Source organism: Vanellus vanellus (assembly GCF_965231255.1).
Source record: "Vanellus vanellus genome assembly, chromosome: 21".
NCBI classification, from domain to species: Eukaryota; Metazoa; Chordata; class Aves; order Charadriiformes; family Charadriidae; genus Vanellus; species Vanellus vanellus.
This window is the reverse complement of record NC_138926.1, coordinates 306,679-333,211: the sequence shown is the minus strand read 5'-3', so window position 1 is coordinate 333,211 and position 26,533 is coordinate 306,679.

The window sequence follows — 26,533 nt, the reverse complement described above, 5'->3', positions numbered from 1 at the left end:
GGCTGCGAGAAATGCGATCACGATGCCCAGTCACTCCAGGAGAATACACGTACAGCCCAAACTCAGCATTCGTTAACCAGAAAGCAGTCCCTTCAGGACTGATCCCTGACTCGACGCCTAGTGTCGAGCCCAAACAATGCGTGCTCCTGAGCAGGAGCACGCAAGCCGCCCGCTTGCTCGCTTGAGGGCTGCAGAGGAACTGCACTCACTTCAGGAACGCGTGGTCAGGAGCAGCCTGCATCCCCCGAGTGGTGGTGGCTCCATCGGAAACTGCTGCACCTTGCGTCCACAGCCTCTGCAAAGTGCACAGGGATGTGAGAGGGTTTCCAAGGCAGGGGTTTTTTTGTCTACCAAAGGCAATCAGACCTGTCTCCTGTTCCAAAAGAAAGCCACTTCTCAAAAGCCCTCTGCCAAACCCTCCTCCCTGGAACTCTCCAGAGCTCTTGCCCTGCTCTGGAGAAGCTGCCCAGCAAACACTGAGACTGTGCAATATCACTGCCAGGCTTTTTTTAGGGCAAGGACCCAGAAACTGAGAAGAAACTTTCTTTGCTGATGGAGAAGTCAGTGGGGGTGAGCATGGGGAAAGGCGTTTGACTGGCCTGCCACGTCCAGGCTGGCCAACGGCGACTGCAAGTCTCACCCTTCCATAGGCTTCCCAAAGACACTGGAGCAGCCTCAAAACCTCAGCCACTTACGGTGTGAAGCAGTGCAATGCGGCTGGCCTTGCTCTCCAGCCCTGTGACGCGTTCGTAAAAAAATCGCATGCACAGGACATCGTCTCTGCCGGACAGAACGGCAACGTCCATGAAAGCGAAGGCGAGGCGCTGCCTGTTCCTCAGTTGGAAAGTGTACAAGAGTATGGTCTCTTGCACACAGTCCTCCACCACGTTCCGCGGGCTTGTGAGAGCCGCCTGTAGTTCAGCGGGCTTGATCTTGACATCGTCTGCAAGGAGGAGGAACATCGTCACTACCACAGCAGGCTAAACTTCCGTATAAAATTCATAACAAAATGCCACAGAAAAGGTCGTTTACAAAACCAGCTCTTGGGGAGTTGTTTGTCTGGGAGGAGCTCAAGCCATGCCCCAACCTTTGGAGGCACTCTACTCTCTACTCAGTCCTCACCAGGCAGGATTCCTTTTCATCCCAGAGACAGAACCCGGAGAAGAACCAGCTCCCAGGGAGAGCTGGCCCTGGATGGCCCCCCTCGCGAGGGGACTGAGCCATTCCCACGGGAGCCACGGGGCTCTTGGAAGCCCCAGCAACATGACTCAGGAGTTCTGGCAGCCACAGTGTCCCCTGAGCCCTGTAGGACCCTCAGAGAGAGCTCTGGTGGCAGCCCCAGCCCTGTCCAGGTGGGAGAGGACACAGCCGGGACAGCTGACCCCAACTCACCAAAGGGATATCCCACACCATAGGACGTCGTGCTCAGCAATAAAAGTTGGGGAAAGAAGGAGCAAGGTGTTGGGGGATGGTCTCTTGAAGGCTATGCCGTTTGTCCTTCCAAGTGACTGTTATGCGTGATGGAGCCCTGAACATATAGAGTAGCAAAAGGTGCAGTTGCTCTGAATTTTGGCATTTGCTGTCATCTCAGTTGAACAAAGGAATTTCCCTACAATCTCCAAGGAGATGCCCCCAGATTATGCCCCGTCTTTCAGAGTTGCTGCCTTAGAGCTTGCAGTTCCCTGCACGTACCCTGGACCAACTCCAGTACCTCCCATGTCACCAGGTGTTTGTGTCTGAGCAGCTCACCACTGCCCTCCACCTCCAGTCATTAGCAGCAGAGCCCAGACAAGGAGCTCCCACCAGGGCGGCTGTGTTGTGCACACCTGAGCTGAGGCAAGAGGAATCCCCCCTCCTTTGACGGGTATGTAGTGTGCATGGGTGGGAGGGGAGTCCACTCCTGTCCCCAGGACTGAAAACACCACAGTAGGTGCCTCAGTTGACGCAGCTGAATCCCTTCCCTCCACAGGGGTAAAGGAGATCCCTCCCTGGCACTGTCCGGGTGTCCTGCCTAACGATGGGAAAAGGCAAGGCAATTCTCATGCCCAGTCTCCTGGTAGGAGAAATGACACTGCTGGAAAGAAGCCTTTGACCCCGGCTGAGGAAGGGAACATCAGTGATTCCTTCCACACAAGGACCAAGTAGACAATTCTGAGAGAATGAGGGAACTTCAGAAGAAGGCCACCCAGAAACCAAGAAAACCAATAAGAAATCAAGAGACCACCGACCTGAATGAAGCGATTGCACTTGGGCATTGGGATATGGGTGGTATGTTCCGGGGAATCTGTCTGTAAGGGTAGAATTGGGGTGCGCAATCTGCAGTAGGGGTCCCTCCCTGGAGGCAACAGCTCAAGCTGCTCTGCATGTTGGGTAAATAAACCATGGAGTTACTCAGCGGACTGGTGACTCTTCTTCTGTGAGCGGAAACCTGGGGCTGAGCCCTGTTGGGGTGGCACCCACATAATTCCTACCACAGTCTCGCTGGCAGCTGCGTAATTCCTGAAACAACAAGCCAGAGGCTTCTCCTGTCCTAACACCTACTCAAACACAGATGACATTGCAAGCAGCTGCCCAAGCCAGGTCCTGCTCCTGCCTTAAATCCTGCTCAGCCACCAGTGACCTCACAAGCACCAGCACAGCAGGAGCACCCTTACTGCCAACCCCCTGGCTTTTGCCCCTCCATCTCCCTCTCCATCTCTGTCTCCCACTTCCCCGAGCTCTCCCCTCTCCCAGGGAGCTTTCTCACCCGCTCCATGACATCCCAACATCTCCAGCTGTCCCTGTGTTTGTGTGGCAGATGGTACCTCAGAAGCATTGTCCCAGCCACATCCCCTGCACCTCCTTCTGCTCTCATCAGTACTGCACCAGCTGTCTGATGAGCTTTTGCACCTCATGCACCCTCTCATCCTGCCTCTCTTCTGCTCTTAAACCTGCAAGAGAAGTGACAGCCAGGTGGTGCCCCCTCTCTGGCATCTTACCAGCACCTGCCTGAGATGCACAGCTGGTGGGCTCTGTCACCATCAGCCCCAGCATGGCGGGAAGTCTTCTCCTCCACAGGAACAGCTCTGGCCGTGCTTGGTGCGTACCATGCTTCCTGATGGAGAACCACAGCACTCAGTGACTCCTGGGAAGAGCTGATTTGAAGGCAGCTTTGCCGCAGGTCCCCAGGCCACTCCAGGGCTTCTTCCTCTCCCCCAGCTCGGCCACAGGTCCTGCATCTGGCTCCTTCCAGCAGGATTTTGCAGAGCCCATTCCAGATATGAGCACCGGGCCAAGGACAAGGGGCACAAACAGCCCCCACCCCCGAAGGCCCAGACCCCAGCACGACTCTGTCCCCAAACTCCTACACCTTCCAAACAGTCTCTCCCTCTGCCACAATGATCTTCCCTTTTAAGAAGAGCTTACGTAGTTGCACACCATGAGAGTGCGATTTGGGCTTCAGTCCCAGAACAAAAGGATTTCCATTACAGAATCTCAGCCAACACCTCCAGGAGCCTCTTGTCAGTGACCCACAAACACTGTGTTGCAAAGAAAGCTGACAGCCAATACAAAGTATCTTTTCCTCCACAAAACTTTGTTTCCCCCCTACCCTCAGACTACAGCAGTGATAATCAAATGATTATACTGTCATTACCACAGGTCTGAAACCCCTCCATACCATCACTCACCGATGGCGACGTGGACGTCTCTGCCTGACAAGAGACGACCGGCCCCAAACCTGGATCTTAGGGTGTCCTGGCTCTACTGAAGCCAAACCATTTAGAATAAGGATACAAACAAGTTTCAGAGAAAGCAGGATAGTTAGTGAAAGAGGTGAGAAACGTGATGTGTCTCAGCCATCCCTAATTTTACAGGAAGTTTCAAAAGTTGTTCTTTTTTCTTTTTTAATCACTGCCCAGCACAAGTGAAAACACACACACCTGCTTTGTTAAGGAGAACGGAAAACTACAAGAGTAGGACTGTTGAGATCTGAGAAGCTCAACCACTGCCACAGCAGTTTCTGTCCCTACGAGCAGTCGCGCCCCATTCTGAGTGTCCTGGTTTGAGGTAAAACTGAACCAATTTTGTTTAGTAACTTTGCTTCTTAGCTAGGCCTCTTCTAACTACTGAAATTAACTGCATATTGTGCAGACAGTTGAATCTCTCAGAGTGATAAGACCAATTGTTTATAGCTGATGCCCAACCATGGTATGCGGAGAAGCTCTTGCTTATACTTATTGCTATAACACCCAGGGCCAACTTTGTTATTTGCCCCGTTGGAGGGTCAGAAGCGGAAAAACATAGTCAGGTCCCACCTGTAGGGAGGAGTGGACAGGACAGGTGACTCAAAACGGACCAACAAGGTATTCCATCCCATCTGCCTCATGCTCAGTATAAAAGCTGAGGGATCAAAGGGTCAGGGCTCTTCCTTCAATGGCCGATGTCTGAGGAGGAGTCTGTTCGTCTGCCTGTGATCCCCATCCCTAATCCACTTCCGGAATCCAGTTCCTGTCCGTCACTGAGTCCAGCCTGGGACTGACTCAGTGCCAGCCGGTGTCGCGATTGTCGTCTCAGGAGCTTGATACAGTTTTGTATATATTTTTCATTATTGCTTTTTATTTTATTATTAATATTTCATTAAAGTACTTTAGTTCATTCTAAACTCATAAGTCTCTTTCCTCCTCTGCCTCTCTCTTTGAAGAGGGGTAGAGGGGAGCATCTGCTGGTGCCATCTCGGGTTCCCCAGGTCACCAGTAGTGGATTTTGGCCTAAACCACGACACTGAGCCACTCAGAAAGCGCCCACAAGGACCATCTCACTCACCGCCTTTATCACAACTAGCGGTGGCCTCAGCACCCTGAAGCTGTTTTCTGTCACTGCACACATGGAGTTAAGACGGCCTTTCTTGATGCAGCCTCCTTCCTGCACCTGGGGAGGAAGAATGTAAAGCACCAGTATAGGTTAGGGGCGGACCTGCTGGGAAGTAGCTCTGAGGAGAAGGATCTGGGGGTCGTGGTAGACAGTAAATTATCCATGGCCCAGCAATGTGCCCTTGTTGCCAAAAAGGCCAATGGAATCCTGGGCTGCATAGGGAAGAGTGTGGCCAGTAGGTCGAAGGAGGTCATTCTCCCCCTCTACTCTGCACTGGGGAGGCCACAACTGGAATACTGTGTCCAGTTCTGGGCTCCCCAGTTCAAGAGGGACAGGGAACTGCTGGAGCGAGTCCAGTGAAGGGCAACTAAGATGATTAAGGGATTGGAGCATCTCCCTTATGAGGAAAGGCTGAGAGAGCTGGGACTCTTTAGCCTGGAGAAGAGAAGGCTGAGGGGAGACCTTCTTATGGCGTACAAGTACCTAAAGGGTGGGTTGAAGGAGGATGGAGCCAGGCTCTTTTCAATGGTTCCCAGTGAGAGAACAAGGGGTAATGGGCACAAGTTAGAACATAGGAAGTTCCATTCAAATACACAGAAACACTTCTTTACGGTGAGGGTGACAGAGCACTGGAACAGGCTACCGAGGGAGGTTGTGCAGTCCCCTTCTCTGGAGATCTTCAAGACACACCTGGATGCAGTCCTGAGTCATGTGCTCTGGGCAATCCTGCTTTAGCTGGGGACCTGGGGAAGAGGATCTCTAGAGGTCGCTTCCAACTCTGAAAACTCCGTGATTCCGATGCAGAGTCGCGCTGGCATGAAAAATACCCCGTGGTTCAACTTGTTTCACTCGTTTAAGACCAGGCTTGTAGCTACAAGACAGTTGAGACAATTTAAAACCAGAACTAACCTACACTCCCCCTTTGACTGGCAGCACTGTCATCCTCAGTTCTTTGTATTTCTTTCTTCCCTCCGGAGTACCTATCAACATTTTCCTGACTCAAAGAAACAAGAAAGGTCAGTCACAAACACACAGAAAAGCAGACACCCACCGACTTGGGGTCTGCACAGGAGCACTCTCATGGTCCTGCCTATATGCACAAAATTCAATTAAGGCACCATTAGCCTACACAGCAAGCAACTCCATGTCAAAGTCAAGCAGCAGCCACAGCCATATATCCCTCTCTCCCCTCAGGCCCTCCTCCCCTCGGGCCCCTCGGCCCCGCCCCTGCATGGCTGTGACTGACAGCCCAACACCCGCTAAATGTGGGGCTGATTTCAACCTCAGGGGCTGCGACTCCTTCCAGCTCTGACTCCCAGCCCTGGCAGCACCGTCAGCGCACCGGGCTCGGCGTTCTCTTGTATTTTGAAATGTTTTTTACAGACTGGCAGCAGCCGGGCATATTTAGCAGCTGTATATTGGTGGCAGAATCCGCATCGTGAAAAGATCTCTGGGGTAAAGAGGTGAATAAGTGGGTTTTCTTTGTATGTCAAAAACATTTCTTGTTGCCTTGTACCTGTAAAAAGACGTTTAAATAGATAAGGCTGAAGAAGACGGTAACAATCATAACACCTCTGTTTCTCAGGGACTTAACTTCATAAAATTGCACCCTAGACAGGAATATATTTTGTCGTTTTGTTTTTTGTTGTGAGTCCTTGCAACCTGCTCTCCAGCTGGAAGTGGGAAATGCAAAGGCACTAAAATGATAGATTTGCTAAATATGTTGCAAAGGTCTATATTACTGGCTTTCTCTGAAGTGGGGAAAATATATCCTGTTTAATTCTTGTTTGCATTTGAAATTCTCTGTGAAATGGATTAAGCGGAGTGGGCTTCTTTTTCCGGGTCTGCCCTTGGAAGGAGAGCGTCATTAGGAAAAGGCTTTTCTGGAGGGGATGGAGAACTTAATTGCTGATGGCTATAAAAGTGCGCCCCGTTTGGGTGGCTTGAAAACAAAACCTGTGAAAATCCATGACTGAAAAATGAGAATTTCTTCTAATGATTGGGGCTGCTGTTTCTACTGATTCACCAATGAATAACAGTTCGTTCCTTACTCATGGCTGGGGAACGTTGAATTGTTTCCCAAAGCCTAAAGCAGCGGGAAGGGCTGGGGTTGTCAAATTGCTGCAGAACAAATACATGTTGAAATCGCCGCAGATTAAATAAAACAGAGTGGTTTGGAGTTGTCTCGTTCCCTCTGTATTTTCCCAAGAAAGAGGGGTGGAAAAATGGTTAAATTTGTTGCAGCAAAGTTGAAATAGCAAAGGGTGTAACGTGTTTGGGGGTCAGACGTGGGTTTAGGTGTTGGTAAGGACCCCAGCAATAAATATATAATAAATATAATAAATATATATATAAATATAATAAATATATATATAAATATAATAAATATATATATAATATATATAAATAAATATATAAAAATATATATTATAATATAATAAATATACAGTGGTCCCTCTCCATCTCATTCCTGGTGAGCTGCCTGCCTGTAAAGACTGTTATTGCATTATAATCACAGAGGTAGGCCCTGAATTGAGTTTTGGGAAGCCATTAGATAATTGTATGGTTAATTCTTTTTTTTTTTTTTTTTTTTTTTTTTTTTTTTTTCAGAGTGAGTCTATGACTCGGATCTCTCTGCTGAAGGTGAGACACGTCCTTCCCTCTGCTTTGGCAATGGCCGCTTTCCTTGGGCTCAGGGACCGCACACCCTCGTGCTCTCGTTCCTTACTCGTGGCTGGGGAACCTTGAATTGTTTCCCAAAGCCTAAGGCAGCGAGAAGGGCTGGGGTTGTCAAATTGCTGCAGATCAAATAAAACAGAGCGGTTTGGAGTTGTCTCGTTCCCTCTGTCTTTTCCCAAGAAAGAGGGGTGGAAAAATGGTTAAATTTGTTGCAGCAAAGTTGAAATAGCAAAGGGTGTAACGTGTTTGGGGGTCAGACGTGGGTTTAGGTGTTGGTAAGGACCCCAGCAATAAACCGTAAGAGGCGGAGCTACTTTGTTGGACTTTTGGGGCTTGTTTATGTGTGGATATTCGCTCGTCACAGCCAACAGCCCGGAGCCCTCCAACAGAAGCATTAGGAAAAGTCTTTTTATTAGTAGTAATGCTTTGAATTTTCCAGTGCGGGAAAAGCCTCAAAAGTGTGTATTTCTGTCCAGCTGCAGAAAAATCAGTAATACTGAGCCCTACAGTAGCTCGGTGTTTCTTTTCTTCCCCTGTCTGAAGACTGGTATGAAGGGGGTTTGTACTGGAGTGTCAACTTCTGCTTTTGGGCAGCTGCTGGTTTAGGAACTGTGGCACAGATTGCTTATCGCTGCAACCGCTGCTGCCACTGCCGCGCTTTCTTCTGCTGTCAAGCTTTTATTACTCGTTCTGAAAAGCTCTCGAAACATGGGCAAGGAGCCCGGCTGGAAACCTTGGCGTCTGCCCCCCATCCGCAGGGAGAAGCTGCCGATCGTGCTGAGCTATGCGGCTCTCCCGAGCCAGATATCCACGTCCACCTTCTCCTCGGCTTGTTGCGGCCACGGCTGACCATTTTCAGCAGGATTCGAGTACGTCAGCATGCTCCTCCAACCCTTTTAGCTGTCTGTTGTTTGAGTTTGGGACTCAGAGGCGTTTACTGTCTTCCTGCACTCTTTTAAAAGTTTTTTTATCAGTGTTGACAGCTCTGGTTTCACCTAGAACAGTACTTAGCGCTTACATCCGGAACGGCCTGAAAGCCATGAAGTAATTACTCCAGCACCAAAGGTTTAGAAATAAATTTCTCAAGACCAAGCCTTGGGATGTTTAGTAATGTGATTCGGAGACTTTCAGCTGGCTTCTTGGTGGGGCTGGTGCACAGGTCGGTGACAATCCAAAGCTGCAGAGCGAGCTCGGTGCCCATGGAAGGGGAACCGCACTCTCGAGTGGAAATACTTGGTGTCTCGTTGCCTGTGGGAGGGAAAGGAACATCAAGAGTCAACCTAAACGACCTTCTCGCCTTCCGAGATGGGGCTCTGGAGGTGACAGTTAATTAAAGGTAGTTGTGGAAGTGTGCCTTACAGAGCAACGTGCTGCGTCTGGCTCGGGGACTAAATATCTCCCAAGTTGGGGGTTGGTTTAAGTGCTTCTTGGTTATTAGCTGGATGTCACTCTTCCATGTGCCTCCTGCCCTCTCTGGAGGGGTTTGCTGCTGCCTCCTGTGTTAGGCTGAGGGAAACGGCAGCCCTCAGGACAGGGAATTTCTCAGGCGTGGAGGTTAAATCCTGTCCGTGCTGCTTAAATCAGCTCTGGTGTTACTGCGGCAGTCACGATGTGAAATCTGGTGGCTCAGGGGAGCCTGAGATTTGCATTCCTTTTATCTCTGGGGGATTTTGGGGAGCCTGGATGGTACAATCCCCTTCCTGCTCCCAGATTCCTGTGGCTGACCCGGCAGCCGGTGGTTGGCAGAGCTGATGCCTGCAGCAGCTGAGGGTTGGCATGATCCCGACATTGCCGGAGCTCTGGTGCTGAGGAATGGGAGCATGTCCCATTTCCATCACAGCTTGTGAGGGAAATAATGCGGTTTTATATAGCCGCGGTGTGTAAATGGCGATTCCTCTTTGCACGTGTGCTTACCGGGTGCCCGCATGTGTGTTACGCTGAGTATTTCTTAATGAGCACGAAGATTTATGAGATTGGTTAATGAGCGTTGCTTTGTTATGCAAGCGCAAAGTGTTAATTTCATGGAGAAACCAGCTCACATGTTCCCTTCATTTTTCTTCTTTTAAAGGCAGAATGACTATTTTAAAGCTTTCCTTGCAGGCAGAATAACATCTGCTTTTGATGATTGTTTCTTTACCTGCAGGGAGGAAAAATCTACAGTCTCGCTAAGGCCGTAGAGGAAGAAAACTCATCAGTTTTCTATAGAAAACTGCAATTTGGAGGGCGGTGGTGGTTTGCCAGAGCGCCTTTTAGCACCTCGTCGGGCACATTTCTTTTCCCTCGGGGCTGAGATTTAACATGGCCTTTTCATTTGGCTGGCTTTTGGTTGTATGAATTAATGGGTGTTTCAATGAGAACCACAAGACCTAATTTCTGAGTCTCCCTCCTAAGAATTGTGCAGGGATGGAAGCGGGACAGGGAGGTAACCCGAGTGAAACATTGAAGGCTGTTAAGGATGGAATGAGGAATGGCCGGGCTTGTTCTGGTCACACACTATGACAATAAAAGGCCACAAGTTCCCCGTGGAGGTAAAGAACCGACAATCTGGGAGAGTGTTAAGGGATTTGCCTTGTCAGAGAGTTTCCAGGGGAATACGGGGGTCACTCTTCATCTCATTCCTGGTGAGCTGCCTGCCTGTAAAGACCGTTATTGCATTATAATGACAGAGGCGGGCCCTGAATTGAGTTTTGGGAAGCCATTAGATAATTTTATGGTTAATTCTTTTTTTTTTTTTTTTTTCAGAGTGAGTCTGTGACTCGGATCTCTCTGCTGAATGTGAGACACGTCCTTCCCTCTGCTTTGGCAATGGCCGCTTTCCTTGGGCTCAGGGACCGCACACCCCTCTGGTCCTTTCTCTGTAAGTAAATCGTGGCTGTGCCACCTTCCTGCCGGGCCTGGGGAGCTTGTCCTTTACTGAGTGAGAAAGCAAGTTTTGCCCTGGAAGAAATAAAGAGATTTTTATACTCTCTGTCCTTCTGTGCAGCAGTGCCGTCCCAATGCGGCCTCGGGAGAGGCGCCTTTCCTCCAGCTCTCGAACCATGGCAGGGAAGGGACCTGCTATCTCATTTAGATGGATGAATTTCATCATTCTCTGGTAAGAAATGAAAAGGGTGACAATCGTGGATGGAAAGATCGATCCGCAGCACTTTGGAGCTCACCTTCCCCAAACACTCAGGTCTCCATTTGTTATCCAGAAACGATGCATTTTTCCGTGCAGGAAACAGAATTTTTCCGAAATTCCAGTGCAGTATGGAAAGAAAACGCTTTTGGAGTTTTTAATGCAGGTCATTCTTTTTTGGTGTCGTGGTTAAAATATGACGTCTTTAACTTTGAACTAATATTTGTCTGCGTCTGTCAATGGGTACAATTCACGTAGCCGCTCAAAGGAGAAGGGATCTTAACCACCTCTCTTATTTCAGACTGTATCGTTATAACGCTGGGGATTGATGTCCCGCTGGGGATTTTTCTCCAGTTCCCATCTTTTGCCGCTAAATGAGGGGCAGAGATTTCCCTGCTAGACATGCAGTGAGCTCTATGCAGAGAATGTAAACGCGGATCTAATGTTGACGGTGTTTAAACTATTTTGTTCAGAGGCTTCTGCCTTCCAAGGAAAGTCTGGAAAAGTGAAAAAGGCTGTGCCTTTCTCCTTTGGGATTGCTGTTGTAGGAGAGGGTATGGAAACAGCCCACCGGGGTTTTGCTCCGCTCCTGGCTTTGGCTTGGAAAAAGCCCCAAACGGCTTAATTCCTGCGGGGCCGACTGACCCAGGTGAGGGGCAGTTGTGACAGGAGATGCGGAGGGTCCATCTCCACAGCTTCCATGTCCAGTGAGCGATTTCATCGAAAGCAGGGAAATTCCAAGAGAATAGGGGGTGGTGTGCGATGATGAGTGCTGTGAGGATAAAGGACGGTCTGAGCAGAATGATTTTTATCTTGAGTGGATTTTTTTTTAATATATCTTTCGGGCAGAATGGACGGGGACTTTGGGTTTTGGCCAATGAACGATAACCCTAAAATCCACGTTGAGCCGTGAGTTCTGGCCCAACGGTCAGAATAACCACAAACCCTGGGGAAATGGGGCTGAGGAGCGGGTGTGTGGTTGGTTTGGTGCTGGGGCTCGGCCGGCCCTCGTTGTTGCTGTTGTCCTTCTCCCCATGCCTCGGCCAGTTCTCCCACTGCCTCACAGCACTGCTGCAGGTAACGGATGGTTTTTGTTGGCCGGAGGATCCCCCCGTGCTGGCCAGAAATGGCCAGTGCTAGCCCAGGCTGGGCTTGCCACTCAGGCTGACCTCATGACGCCCTTTGCCGGACTCCCGCGTTCTACACAACATTCCGACGCTCTTTTTGCCTGTGGTCGCAGCTCTTCTGCTGCTGGCCATCAGTCTCGGAATAGACCTTGCCATTTCGATTGGGTTTTGAGGAAGAAATATCCAATTTTCTTCCCTGATGGGGCGCAAAAGGGCTCGAAGGGCAGCACGGTAATGCTGTTGGTGCCGAGACGGGGCTGTGGGAGTTGTTAGAGGGCAGTTGGTGATGCTCTGCTGGGAAATAACTGGCGTACCTGATGCGTCCCTTCAAAGTGGGTGTGTGCTATCGTGCTGTTCCCAAAATGCCTTCCTCACCTCCTCTGCCTTAACGATTTCAGACACGTCAACATTGGCAGCGACTTTCAGGCGGACATCCCAGACCTGCAGGACAGATCCCACTTGGAAGAGGAGGAGGAGGGAGCGTCGCTGCTGTGGAAGCCCTGGGGAGACATGGAAAGAAACCCGGATACACAGGACAAAGGTTTCTCTTAATTCTTTGCTTCCCAGGTCCCCCCTGAGATATTAAGGTTCGAAAACTCTGCATTTTCACAGTGGCTTTTTGTCCGTTGGGACCCTCTCCCTCCTTTCCTTGACTGTCTTTGCACCTGGTCGCACCCGAGGGTGCTCAGATCTGGTGGGACGGTGAACAGATAACAAGCGGTGCCAGTGTCAGTCGCGTCCTCTGGGAGAAACGGTCTGAACCGTTTGTAGCTGTTCCACCTCAACTGCGAGATCTGTCTCTGGAGCTACCGGTGCCAAAGCTGCTCTTAAGGCAGAGAGAGCGATACCGGATAACCTGCCTTTTTTTCGGTGCCTTTCCTGGGTCTCCAGTTCTGTCTGCTCTGTTTGCCCTCTGCCTTGGATTGCACCTTTTCTCCTTTATTGGCGGAAAATGACTTTCTGTTGTGTTTTGTTGCATTTCTAGTGACAAATCTGCTCAACTTTGCCTGCTCCAACGTTGTGCCGGGGGAAAGAGCCAACCTCGAGCATGCCTTGCACCACCTGCATGAAGCTCTGGTAAGAAGCAGCTATTTATATATATTCCTACCGGACTAGGACAGCCTTTGGTACAGGGGTGAGCTGGGAGTCGCTCCCGAGTTTTCTGTTTCACAGGCTCGAATCTCTTTGCTAAAGGGGCAGAGTTGTTGTGTGCTGCCTGTTGGCCACAGTCTATGTTAAGGTCTCGTGGGGTGACAGACCCCGTGTATCAATAAGAGCTTTTTTGTCTCTTGTCAATTCTGTGACAATTTGGAGAATAGAAGTCCTCCTACTCCCAGTGCTGGCAATGAAGGAATATTAGCTAAAACCCGAGGTCTGCCCCGGAGAAACGTCCTGTGCTTGACAACTGCACCGTCCCTGGGCGCTCCTTGCTGAGCAAACGCCTCCAGCCTGACCCTGGTGAAGCCCCAAGCGGGTCTGTTTTTCTCCCTCTTCTTCAAAGAAGGGCTTTCACATCGCTGAGCTGCGGCAGAGGACTCGGCGTCTGCTGCGTCTGCATGAGGAGGCTCTACCTGCAGCAGGGACGAGCCCAAAAGGACTGCAGCAGTGAGCAGTCTTCTCCTGGAGGTCGTGGCCGGTGGGGGACCACAGCTTGGTCCCCCAAGATCTCCACAGGTTCTGGTTCCTTAAAACACATCAGTGTGGATTGAGGAAATATTCCCATCAACTCCTGTGTGGGGAGGTGACCCCGACGCGCTGTTAATGAGCATCGACTGAGCACCGTGTTCCCACAGAGGGCTGAAGAGTTGACCTTTTGACCCCTCCTGAGAATCATGGAAATCATAGAATCATAGGGTTGGAAGGGACGTCTGGAGATCATCTAGTCCAACCCCCCTGCCAGAGCAGGGACACCTTAGAGCAGGTTGCACAGGAACGCGTCCAGGCGGGTTTTGAATGTCTACAGAGATGGAGACTCCACCACCTCCCTGGGCAGCCTGTTCCAGTGCTCTACCACCCTCAAGGTAAAGAAGTTCCTCCTCATGTTTAGGTGGAACTTCCTATACTCAAGTTTGTGCCTGTTACCTCTTGTTCTGTCACTGGGCACCACCGAGAAGAGCCTGGCCCCATCCTCTTGGCACCCACCCTTTAAGTATTTATAAGCATGTATCAGGTCCCCCCTCAACCGTCTTTTTTCCGGACTAAAGCGACCCAATTCCCTCAGTCTTTCTTCATGAGAGGTGTTCCGGTCCCCTAATCATCTTGGTAGCCCTATGCTGCACCCTCTCCAGCAGTTCCCTGTCCTTCTTGAGCTGGGGAGCCCAGAACTGGACACAGTACTCCAGGTGCGGCCTCACCAAGGCAGAGTAGAGAGGGAGGATGACCTCCCTTGACCTTTCTTGGCCACACTCTTCTTGATGCACCCCAGGATGCCATTGGCCTTCTTGGCCACAAGGGCACATTGCTGGCTCATGGTCATCCTGTTGTCCACCAGGACTCCCAAATCTCTTTCTACAGAGCTGCTCTCCAGCAGGTCAGCCCCCGACCTGTACTGCTGCATGGGGTTATTCCTCCGCAGGTGCAGCACCCTACACTTGCTCTTATTGAATTTCATAAGATTCCTCTCCGCCCAACTCTCCAGCCTGTCCAGGTCTCTCTGTATGGCAGCACAGCCTTCTGGTGTGTCAGCCACCCCTCCCAGCTTTGTGTCATCAGCCAACTTGCTGAGGGTGCACTCTATCCCCTCATCCAAGTCATTGATGAATATATTGAACAGGACTGGACCCAGTACTGACCCCTGGGGAACACCACTCGTCACTGACTTCCAACTAGACTCTGCGCCCCTAACCACAACCCTCTGAGCTCTGTCTTGCAACCAGTTTTCTATCCACCTGAGTGAATCCATGCTGAGTACTTCTGATAGCCTTCTCTTCCTCCACGCGCCTTGAGATGACGCCCAGAACAAGCTGTTCCATCATCTTTCCAGGGATGGAGGTGAGGCTGACCGGCCTGTAGTTCCCCGGGTCCTCCTTCTTGCCCTTTTTGAAGACCGGAGTGACAGTGGCTTTCCTCCAGTCCTCAGGCACCTCACCTGTTCTCCAGGGCCTTTCAAAGATGGTGGAGAGTGGCCCAGCATTGACCTTTGCCAGCTCCCTCAGCACTCTTGGGTGCATCCCAAGAGGGCCCATGGACTTGTGAATATCTAATTGACCTAACTGGTCCCTCTCTTGATCCTCCTCAACCCAGGGCAAGTCTTCCTCTTTCCCTGTTACTTTCTCCAAGGCCTGGGATTCCTGAGGGCTCGTCCGGGTAGTAAAGACCGACGCAAAGAAGGCATGCAATAACTCTGCCTTCTCCGCATCCTCTGTCACCATGGCTCCTTTCTCATTGAACAGTGGGCCCACAGCTTCTCTGGTCATCCTTTTGCCTCCAATATACCTGAAGAAGCCCTTCCTGTTGAGCTTGACATCCCTTGCCAGGTTTAGTTCCAAGGCGGCCTTGGCTTTCCTTGTTTCATCCCTGCACAGTCTGGCAGCATTCTTGTAATCTTCCCAAAGGGTCAGGCCATTCTTCCACTAAGTGTAAACTTCCTTCTTCCACTTGAGCTTGCTCAGAAGCTCCCTGCTCAACCAGGCAGACCTCCTGTGTCCCTTGGCCGATTTCTTGCTCTTCAGGATGCACCGATCCTGAGCTTGGAGGAAGTGGTCTTTGAATACCAACCAGCTTTCTTGAGCCCCTTTGCCTTCCAGAGCTCTAGTCCACGGGATCTCCCCAGGCAGTTTCTTGAAGAGATCCAAGTTAGCCCTCCTGAAGTCTAAGGTTGTGATTTTGCTTCTTGTTGTTTTGTGTGTAGTGGCCGTGATCCTGAACTCTATCTTTTCATGATCGCTACAGCCTAGGGTGCCCCCAACCTTAATGTCCTCCACCAGTCCCTCTGTGTTGGTTAATACTAGGTCCAGGAGTGCTCCTCTCCTTGTTGGCTCCTGCACCACCTGTGTTAAAAAGTTATCATCAATACACTGGAGGAGCCTCCTGGACTGTGCGTGACAGGCCGTGTGGTCTAGCCAGCAGATATCTGGGTGATTGAAGTCCCCCATAAGAACCAAGGCCTGAGATTGGGAGGCTATCTTTAGCTGTCTATAGAAAGCCTCGTCAGCTACCTCATCCTGATCAGGTGGTCTGTAATAAACTCCCACAACAGTGTCCCTCATATTTGCCTGGCCCTTGATCCTTTTTTTTAACTACAGAGGTTTTGATGCACGGGGAGGTCTTACTAGACCTTGCTGGTACCTCCAAGGTAGAACTAACAAACCTGTCATTGTCCTGGTTCCCTTGTAGTGCACTGTACCTGTTACACAAAGGCACCCGGGAAGATGGTGTTGCCACTGGGCATTTCCGAGTGCGGCGCCAGTTGCACCGGGCAGGAACTTCCTGCCATTGCCCCCTGTCCTCCAAGTCACCACCTTCAGCTGAGGTGAGAGAGGACAGGGGGACCTCTATTGCAGCGGTGCTGTCTGCCTGCTGGGTTTCTGTCTCAGGATGTAGGATTTTACTGCAAGCGTCTATCTCCTTCTCACATTCCCTGATGCTCCTCAACCTACTTACCTCCTCCCTGATCTCTATCACTAATTGGAGGAGAACTTCTACCTGGGCACATCTCCAACAGGTGTGCCCATCATGGCATCCGTCACCAGCATGCCCCACACACTTTCGCCCCCTCTACTTTCCTACGGGCTCTATTCTCAAAACGAACTCTTTCAATCTGTGCAGCCTCCGCAGCAAGGAAGGGAAATGTGCAGCCACTGTTCCCACAACAAAGGTGCTGGGGGGAAAAGTCATGCTGGTCCTCACTGCCTCCTGGATCCCGTTGAAATGCTACGCAGACTACGGCCCGTTCTTCTTTCGTACGGGCTCTATCCTCAAAACAAAATTTTTTCACTCTCTGCAGCCACCGCACCAAAAAAGGCAAACATGCAGCTCCTCCTGCTGCAGCAAAGGTGCCAGGGGGGAAAAGTGATGCTGGTCCTCACTGCCTCCTGGAACGCCTTCAAATGCCCCACACACTTTGGCCCTCTCTGCTTTCCTACGAGATCTATCCTCAAAATCACCTTTTTTCACTCTGCACAGAGTGTGCAGCAAAAAAAAGGCAAACGTCCAGCTCCTGCTGCCACAGCAAAGGTGCCAGGGGGGGAAAGTGATGCTGGTCCTAACTGCCTCCTGGAACGCCTTCAAATGCCCCACATGCTTTGGCCCTCTCTTCTTTCCTACAGACTCTATCCTCAAATCCAACTTTTATCACTCTGCACAGCCTCCGGAGCAAAAAAGACAAAAGTCCAGCAAGTATTCACAGAGGAAAAGGTGCCAGGGGAGAGAAGTGATGCTGGTCCTTACTGCCTCCTGGAACCCCTTCAAATGCCCCACAGACTTGGGCCCTCTCTTCTTTCCTTTCTCGGTCCAATTTTGTTCAATACATCTTGTTCAATATATCAGGTGGGCGGGTGTGCTGGTTTTGGCTGGGATAGAGTTCATTTTCTTCATGGTAGCTGGTATGGGGCTATGTTTATGTATTTGTGATGAAAAGAGTGTTGGTAACCCAGGGATGTTTCTGTTGTCGCTGAGCCGTGCTTACACAGTGTCAAGGCCTTTTCTGCTTCTCACACTGCTCCGCCAGCCAGGAGGCTGGGAGTGCCCAAGAAGCTGGGAGGGGACACAGCCGGGGCAGATGACCCCAACTGACCAAAGGGATACTCCGTATCATATGGCGTCGTGATCAGCAATAAAAGCTGGGGGAGGAATGAGGAAGAGGGGAAGTTTGGAGTTAGCGTGCTTGTCTTCCCAAGCAACCCTTACACCTGCTGGGGCCCTACTTCCCTGGAGGTGGTTGGACTCCTGCCTGCCAACGGGAAGCAGTGAATGAATTTCTTATTTGGCTTATTTGGCATTTGTATATAATAAATGATGGCAAACGATAAAACCAAGTATGGCAAGAGTAAGCAGGGGTCAGCCTTCTCAGTTCTTTGAGCACAGGGCCTGCCTCATTCGCCCCGTGGCTAGAGCTACATTTCAAGGTACTGGCGAGTGTTTGAGGCCTCCTTCTCCCTTTTGTCTCTCACCATTTATTTCAGGGAATTTGCAAGTTGTCTCTTACACCACCCCATGGCTCAAATGCTCCAAGTTCTTCTTCAACCATTGTGATCTGAACATAGCGGACGGGTACGGAGGAGAGAGAAGATAGGAAGCGAGAGATCATACATCTAACTACTGCAATAAAAACGAGAAGCCAAAAAAACAACAATCCACACAATATCGTAAGAGCAATCTTTATAAGTCATCTTCCCCAACCCGTGAGTCTGAGAAATTCTAGCAGTGATGCAATCCATGATCCGGGACTAAGCCCAACAAGCCAATCTGCCGCCTGCATTGCTTCAAATAGTTCTGCAGTCCTGTTTCTCTCTCTCTCATCTTCTTTCGCGCTTCCTCTGTGGTGGTGGCAGCATTGTGTATGGTGACACGACACTCTCCTTCTGTCAAATTTAACATTCCCCATACCCCATGTTCCTTTAACAGCAACATAGCCAAAACCAACTTGTTCCGTAAAGCCCTTTCTGATACCTGTGGAGCTTGTAAGTTCAGTTCTCCGAATGCATGTTGTTACAATCACGTTTCACCTGTTACTGAACTTCCAACAGGCCTCGTTGCCTAACTTCCCGATTGGTTCCGTTTTCCCGACCTTGAGGCAGTAAATAGAACACACCTGGCTCATGCCAGTCGGTCAGTCCAGAATAAGGACCATTCCCAGGAATGAGAGAACGATTGTCTGTGTCACACGATACGTTGTGTTGAATAATCCCTTTGTCTAAACGTTCAGAAACATTGGCCATCATAACGGCAAATTTGAATCCTTGACCCACCAAAACTGGTAGGTTGACACACGTGCTCTGGTCTGTACCATTCCAGAGGGCCAAAAATCCTCGTATGAAATCCCGTGCTACATTGGGCGGGGTACTTAGATTCTGGATGGACTGAGCCGGGATTGTGCATACACAACAGGAGATACAAGCTTCTTCTACGCCATCTTTCCCTAGTAAAGTACAAACCCAAGCATAACAGAATTAGGTAAATGATGCCAATAGTAACCCACTGCACAACCAAAAGCATGAGTCCCACGGTGGGCTTCTGACAAGCTGCAAAATATATACATAAAGATGTATGTACAGCGTGGCCCTGTAGCCCAGGCGCTGGGTGAGGAGCAGGGCTGTGCTGTCTGCAGCAGGAGAGCCCCGCTTAGGGCATGGCCCTACACCAGGCAAGTTGGCAGCAGGCAGGGGACCTCCAGCCCAGCCCTGGAGAGCAGGGAGAGGTTTCCCAGGGACTTGCGGGGACGGCGTGGGCTTGGCCCCAGGGAAGGGAGCTGCTGGTCAGGGGTGGTGAGGAGCTCTCTCCTGCTGGGGATTTGAGCTCCTCCCTCCGCCCAGCCCTTGGGCAGGTGGCTGTGGGGAGCCACCAGCACCCTGGCCCCACTGCCTGGCTGATGGCGCTGGGCACGGCCTGGCCCTGTCCTGTGGATGCAGTGCTCTGCTTGGCCCAGGCAGCTGCTGGGATAACGACGACGGGATTTGGGGTCTGGCCAACGCTGTTGCCCTAGCTGTGGCGGGAGAAGGCCAGAGCAGCCCAGCTGCCCAAAGGGCTGGGAGCCCGGCCCCACCAGCCCAAAGGAGGTGGGGGCAGGGGTGCCCCTGCGGGCACAGCTCTTCTCTCTCTACAGGGAAACTTCTCCTCTGGCTCACGGGCAAGGATGTGCAAGCCCAGAGCATGCCAGAGGTGGCCACCTCTGAACAGCAGGATGAAACTTCCAGGTTTTGCAGTCCACCAGGGCAGCCAGAGCTCTGTTGCAAGGACGCCTGGGTCAGCGTGTGCTGTGCTGCCAGGGGCTGCTGGAAAGCCTGGGCGTCCGGCAGGTCTCAGGGCAGCCCTGGCTCCTTTGTGGTCTGCCTTTTCCCTTTTGCCCTCTGCCTCCGTAGAGAAAAGACTTCCACAGGGGGTGAACAAACACGACTTATTTGGGGGGGAAGCCTAACAGTAGGGTGAAATTGTAAACCAGTAATGGGGCCAGCGTGTCTTCAGCTGTCCTGTACAGTGCGGTAGAGGCCAGGAACAAAGCTGCCTGCTCAGCACGCTCAGGGTGGTTCCCACATTGAAGGACACCACAGCCTTGGGGTTGTGGTTCCAGCTTTAATCAAAAAGAGCCTCTCCCTTGAAAAGAGTTTCACTTCTGCCTGGCTTTGCAGGGCCAGCAGCACAGCGCCTACAGGGTCCATCCTGATGTTGGCTGCTCCCGCAGAGATCTCAGGATCAGCACGGTCTGAGTTGCCAGGGATGAGACTGAGAGTTCGGCGTCTCTCTCCAAAAGCTGGAGGGCTGCAACAGAAGGAAAGAGAACCCACCTATCTGCAGAGAGCCCCAGGCATGCCCTCCAGAGCATGCCAGCTCCACTTATCCCTTTCCCTGGCCATTAGGAACAGGTGGGACAAATGGACCAGCTGAAAGCTGATGCTCAGGAATGCCCCCCCTGCCCCTCAGATGTTCCTCTGCCCCTGAAGCATTTCCCTGGAGCAGGGCAAGGCATAGCAGCACACTGCCCAGGCTCTGTCCCCTGCCGCGCCAGCCCTGGTACACCCAGCCCTGCCCCTGATTACCGTTGCAGATCTCAGGCAGCTTCTCGCTTCTGTCCCTCAGGTGCCGCGCGGCAAGCCCTAGGCACAGAGCTCGGTCAGACCTCCCTCTCCCCAGCGCATTCCCAGCAGCACGGCCCCCGGCTCTGGCAGTTTGGCTGCACACCCTCCTCCCCCTCAGCAGGGTGACCCCAGGGAAGGACAGTACCCGAGGGGGAACGGGACCGAGCAGGGCTGCCACCAAGCCCACCTGCGTGGGCAGGGCTTGGAGAGGGAGGAACAGCCCCCGGCTGCCCAGGCCCTGCATGGGGCAGTGGGGTTCTGGCAGCCAGAGGGCTGTACCTCGCTTCCAGGGCAGCAGCTGGGACTGGGGCCAGGCTGCCAAAAGAGGGACCCCAGGGGCGGTGGCTCACCAATGAACCTCACGGCCGTCTCTCGCAAGGTGACCTGAGCATCCTTCAAGTATGGCAGGCTCTGACTCAGATATTCTTCTGTTCTGCTCCTGTCCTGCACCAGCTGGAGAGAGCACAAGGGCATGGGGCTGGCACAGACCCTCCCCAGTCGCCGCACTGGTCCCTCCTCCAAGCACCCTCGTCCCCCTCAGGCCATTCCCATCTCCCAGCCAGGAGCCCTGTGGGGCTGAGGGTCAGAGACAGCCACAGGCAGAGGCGGGCTCCAGAGGTCCTGAGACCCCTGTGTCCCACTGCCAGGGCCCAGATGGGCTAGGGTCTCCTGCAACATCCTGAGGGCAGGGAGCAGGGAGGGGAGAGGGGCCTGGAGAGGAGCCCCTGGGGGCTCTGTGCCCAAAGGCAGGGAAGGGGCAGGCAGCCCCAGGCTGCGGGCTCTGGTCTGGAGCAGGGCAGGCGAGGTAGAGCTGCACAGGGGCCATCCCTTGTGCAGCCCGGGCCCTGGGGCATGGGGTTGTCCTCACCAAGCACTCCCCGATTCTGCATGTCTGCTGTGTCTGGGCCAGGTGCTTGAGCTGTTTCCACTTCAGCAGCTTTGCGGCGACGAGGAGGGCTTCCTGAGAGGCCTGCAGAGGGAGACAGGGGTTGGGGGGATTTTGGACAGGGATTGGGGGTCATGGCTTGGGGCTCAAAGCCCTGGCCTCCAACACCTGCAGGGAGAGCGAGGAAGCCTCTAGGGCCTCTCGCGTTCAGGCCTTGGTGGCCATGGGCTGCTGCTGAGCCCTGATGGACCAGGTAGGGCAGGTGTGGGAAATGTCCGTGCCAGCTTCTCAGCCCCTCTCACGACGGGTATGCCAGTACCCTTGCTCTGGGGTGCACTGGAAGAGGGCTGAAGAGGGGGAGCAGGGATGGGAGGGGACCCCACCTCCCCGTCCTCCTCTGCAGCAGGAGGCACAGAGGCAGGAGGAAGGCTGTGGGGGCCTGTGCAGGGAAGGAGGGAAGCTCTGCCCTGCCCTGCCCTCAGTGGCTCAGGCAGCTGGACCTGCAGCAGGAGGAGACACAGATTGCAAGAGTCCAACTGCCAGCAGCCCTTGCCTGCCCGCTCCTCTTCCTGGGCCCCCCCAGTGCCCAGGCCACCCTTACCCTCATCGCTGCTCAGGTTTGAAATCTGTACCTTGGCCACGCTCTCGTTCTGGTCGCTCATGTGGAAGAACAGTGGGAGCAGGCTTCTCCACAAGTTCTTCTTCATCTGTTGCTTGTCATTCCCCACCACCATCTGCATCATGTCTTTGAAGAGGCAGATGGAGATCTCTCGCAGCTGGCTGGACTCCTGGTAGGAAGGAGGACAGGAGGACTTGAGCCATTCCCAGAGAAAGGGCATTAGCATGGCTGATGTGAGGGGAGATGGTATGGAGTCAGGTTATGCACACAGGAGCTGTGGGCAGCTGTGGCTGAATGGCCCCGGGCCCATGAAAGGCCCCGCAAGAGGTTTCCATCAGGCAGTGCCTGTGCCAGCCCCCCCTGCATTCACCACCAGCCACCCCAGCCACCCCAGGGCAGATGTCCGCAGGGATGGGCGGAGGAGGAGACCGGGCTGGCCCTCGGCAATGCCTGCGGGGCACACATGGCCGGCTCAGCCTCAGACCCCGCCATGGCGCCTGGGGAGAACGTCTGGTCCCGTCTGGCAGTGCAGCTCAGGGAGGCTTTGTGGATCTGAGAGCAGCTCTGGGCCTGCAGGGTTTTGCACAGGGGCACAGGGGGTTCAGGTCACCCAGAGGCATCGACCTGTCAGGGAGAAGACGTGCTGGGCTGCAGAGCCCAGAGTCCAGCCCCACGAGAGCCCAGGGCTGTGAGCAGGGGAAGAGCCCTGCCAAGTGCTGCCACAGTTGTCCTCACAGAGGGCCCATCAGTGGGGCTCAGGCTCCCACAGCAGCCTTACCTCATCAAAGAGCGGCAGGAGCTTCTCTGCCAGCTGCAGAGCGGTGGGGCTGGCTTCCTTCCTCTTCATATGACCCAGCACATTTCTGAAGACAAGCAGGGCCTTTGTCTTCTTGCCCGTGTTGGCATTCTGCTGGGTCTCCATGATGTCCGGCCGCAGGACCAGCATTTTTCTTGCCTGTATGAAGCACAGAATTTCCTTTTTGTGAAGCAGTGACAGGCCACCCTGGCAAAAATGTTCTGGCCACTAAGCACCAGCCTCCCCTCTGGCTCCCTGGTAGGTGGCATGGGAAGCCCTGCCGCAGCCTCCTTGCAGGCGGTGGCCATGAGCGCACTGATGGGGACACGGGGATCGCACGGGGTAGGGAAGTTAGGGCAGGAGAACAAAGGCTCCGCATCCCCTGCTCAGCCACCCTCTTTTCCGACTGGCCCAAACGGGCAGATGGTTTGGTAGTCCTCCAGGCCTGGCAAGCTCCCCAGGCAGCCACCAGGCCCCTCCGTGGCAGCACTCTGCGGATCCTCATGGCTCCTGCACCACAAGGGTGCGGGGAAGGGCAGAGATCTCCAAGCTGGCAATGAGCAGGCTGTGACCCCTTCATGACAGAGGCCCACTGCCCCAGGCCCCAGAGTCAGCCCGGAGCGTCTGGATTTTGTACAGGCCAGCAAACTCCTCTGAGTTGATGTCGCTGGAGGCCAGCAGCTGAAACAAAGATGGCCACGAGAGATTGGCAGAGCCTGCAGGGCTCCTGGTTCCCACTGGCAGCCCAGGGCAAGGGCAGCAGGACCGGGCAGCCTGTCCTGGGGGCAACTCAGCCCATGGAGGGCCTCTTGACCCCCTCATGCCCTGCGGCTCGCCGCACACCACATGCTTCTCTGGGACGCTTCCTCCTGTCCTCCGAGCATCGGCAGCCTCTTGCTCTCACACCTCTGAGGAGCTATGGAACAGCAAGAGCTGGCACAAAGGAGGCAGGACACACGAGTGGTGATGTGCGTCTCCTGTCCCCAACCTTGGGGGGGACTGTCTGTGTCAGTCTGTGCAGAGGCCGTGTCTCTGGCCCTGGCCCAGCCCTTTCCCTGCCCCAGGTTTCCAGTCTGCAGAGCAGGGCAGGGGAAGGCGGGCGGGGGGAAGCTGAGCGCTGCCTGGGCAAGCAGGGGCTGCCCGGCCTCCATGTTTGTGCACCGGGGCCCAAGCAGTGTGGGGTGGCCCTGCATGGCTGGAGCAGGGGAACTTGGTGCTGGGCAGGTCCCTGCTGGCCCTAAGAGCCAGTGTCCGTATGTCCTGCAGGCGGTGACCGCTTGGGGGCAGATGGGAGGGGAGAGGGCCGTGCCTGTCTTGCTGGAGAGGCAGGCACAGCCCTGAGGGCGAGCAAGGACTGGTCTGGTCACTCACAGCCAAGTGATGGATGCAGGAGTCCTCTGTGCTGGAGCTGAACATCCTGCGCAGCTGCTGGTCCTGGAGCTCGCTGAGCAGCTCCCTCAAGACCTTCTCCAACGCCTGGGGCTGGGAAAGCATCGCATCCCACATGGCCAGAGCAGCACTGCAGGCCCAGAGCGCTCTGTCAAGCAGGGCTCCCTTGGCCACCACACTGTGCCCAGGCCAGCCTCAAAGGGCCCAGGCTGTCCTGCAGCCCTGGTCCTTCCCAACCCCTCGCTTGGAGTGCCTGGGTCCCGTCCTGGAGCTGCTGGGGGCTCAGTACCTGTCACACGATGGAGAGAGCTTCAACAGGCTCGTGACCACTTCCCTAGGGCACTGGTCAGTCATCATGAGAAGCAGCAAGCCCAGGCTGTGCCGGACCGACACCGTGTGGATGCGCTCAATGTTTTCATAGATGCATCTCACGATCTTTGGCACCTGGAGGGCACACGGGATGGTGTTTCCGCTGGAGTGCAGCTGCCTCTGAAAATGCTGCCCTTTCCAGCCCCCTCTGCTAGCTTAAAATGGCTTCGAGGTGCCCGAGGCACCTGGGTTAGGGGAAGACAGAGGGAGGGAGGGAGGGAGGGAGGGAGAGAGGGAGGGAGGAAGAACGCCTGAAAGGGCTCAAGGGCAGCGCAGGGCAGGGCAGCCACAGGCCACTTACCTGCGTCAGCCAGGAGGCAGGTTCTTTCATGGCCACATGCAGGATGCTGCTCGCCTCCTCCTTGTCATAGACGCTAGCGTCTCTCATGGCCTCAATGGCCAGGAGGACGATGTCTGTCTTCTCAGAAGGCTGGAGGAATTTTCCAAATGCCTAGGGGAGAAAGGAGGGCAGGGAAGACATGTCACACTGAGTGCTCTGATGGTGCTGCTTAGCTGAGCAGTGAGAACAGCTCTGGCAAGAGATGCCCAGCAGGTCTAGTGGCAGTGCCCACACGAAAGCTGGAAGCAGGGGCTGCAGTCACTGCGCGGTGGAGGATGAGAAGAGAGGGCCCTCGGGGTGAGGGAGGAGGGCCATGCCAACCCCACTGGTTCTGCATCCCTTTGTTGGCACAGGTCTCCTGCTAATGCCATGGAGAAGAGGCCCAGAAAGGGAAGAGCTCATTACCATTGCAACGTTGCTGGTGCTAGGCGAAGAAAGCCAGGTGTTCTCAGCTCCCTGTTCCCTTTGACGCTGTGGACGTTCTGGACCATCCTCTGGCAGCGTCGTGCCTAAATAGGAAGGGATGGCAGAGGACACAGCATCGTCTTTGCCAACGGGCTTACCAAATGGTGAAAAGATCTTTGAACTAGGAATGGCTGAGGAGGGAGGTTATGACCCAGTCAGGGGAGGCGGTGGTGGACAGGGGTGTAAAGCAAAGGGTGACAGGCGAAGGGAACAAGAGGGACCTCGGGGATGACGCAGAAGGATGAGACACCCACTTCAAGTGTACCTGTGCAAATGCTCTCAGCCTGGGAAACTCAAAGGAACTAGAGCTCTGCCTGAGGTCACACAACTAAAACATTGTTGGAATTACTGAAATGCGGGGGAGGGCTCGCATGGCTGGAGTGCTGCAGTGCACGGATGCAAACTCTTCAGAAGAGATGGGGAAGAGGAGGAGGGGGATGGCTTGTATTTGAAGGAGCAGCTCAGCTATATGGGACAATCAAGACTCTGAGAGAGAGCATGTGGGTCAGAAGCAGAGGAGAGGCAGCGCTGGTGACATCATGGTGGCAGCGTGCTGCAGACCCCCCCGGCTCAGAGAGAGGATGTGGATGAAGTCTTTCTAAAAACATGTCAGGAAGTCTCCGTGTCACATGCCCTGATTCTCATGGGAAACTTTGGCTTCCCTGAGACCTGCCTGCAAGATGGCAGGACACAAGCAGTCAGGGAGATTTCTGGAGGGCATCAGGGACAGCTTCTTGCTGCAGGCGGTGGAGGGACTAGCCGCGGCGATGCACAGCTAGATCTGCTGTTCTCCAGTAGGGAAGAATTATTTTCAGGACATGGTAATCAATGATAGCTTTGGCTGTGGGGACCATGAAACAGCCGTGTTCCAAGAGGTCCTGTGAGGAGTGGGGAAGGAGAGCAGCAAAGAACAGGCTCTGGACTTCTGGTGAGCAGTCAGCTTCTCCAGCTAAACGATAGCTGGGATGCTAGGGGAAAGCAGCTGTGAGGGGCAAAGGAGGTCAGGGGCACTGGCAGACTTTTGTGGACAGCCTCCAGCCAGCACAAGAACGGTCCGTTGCGATACTCAGGGAAACAAGCAGGCATATGAGGAGATGTCTGTGTGTGGAGGGACACAGCCCACCACAGCTTCTCTTACGTTTTTGCTGCAGGATGAATCTGA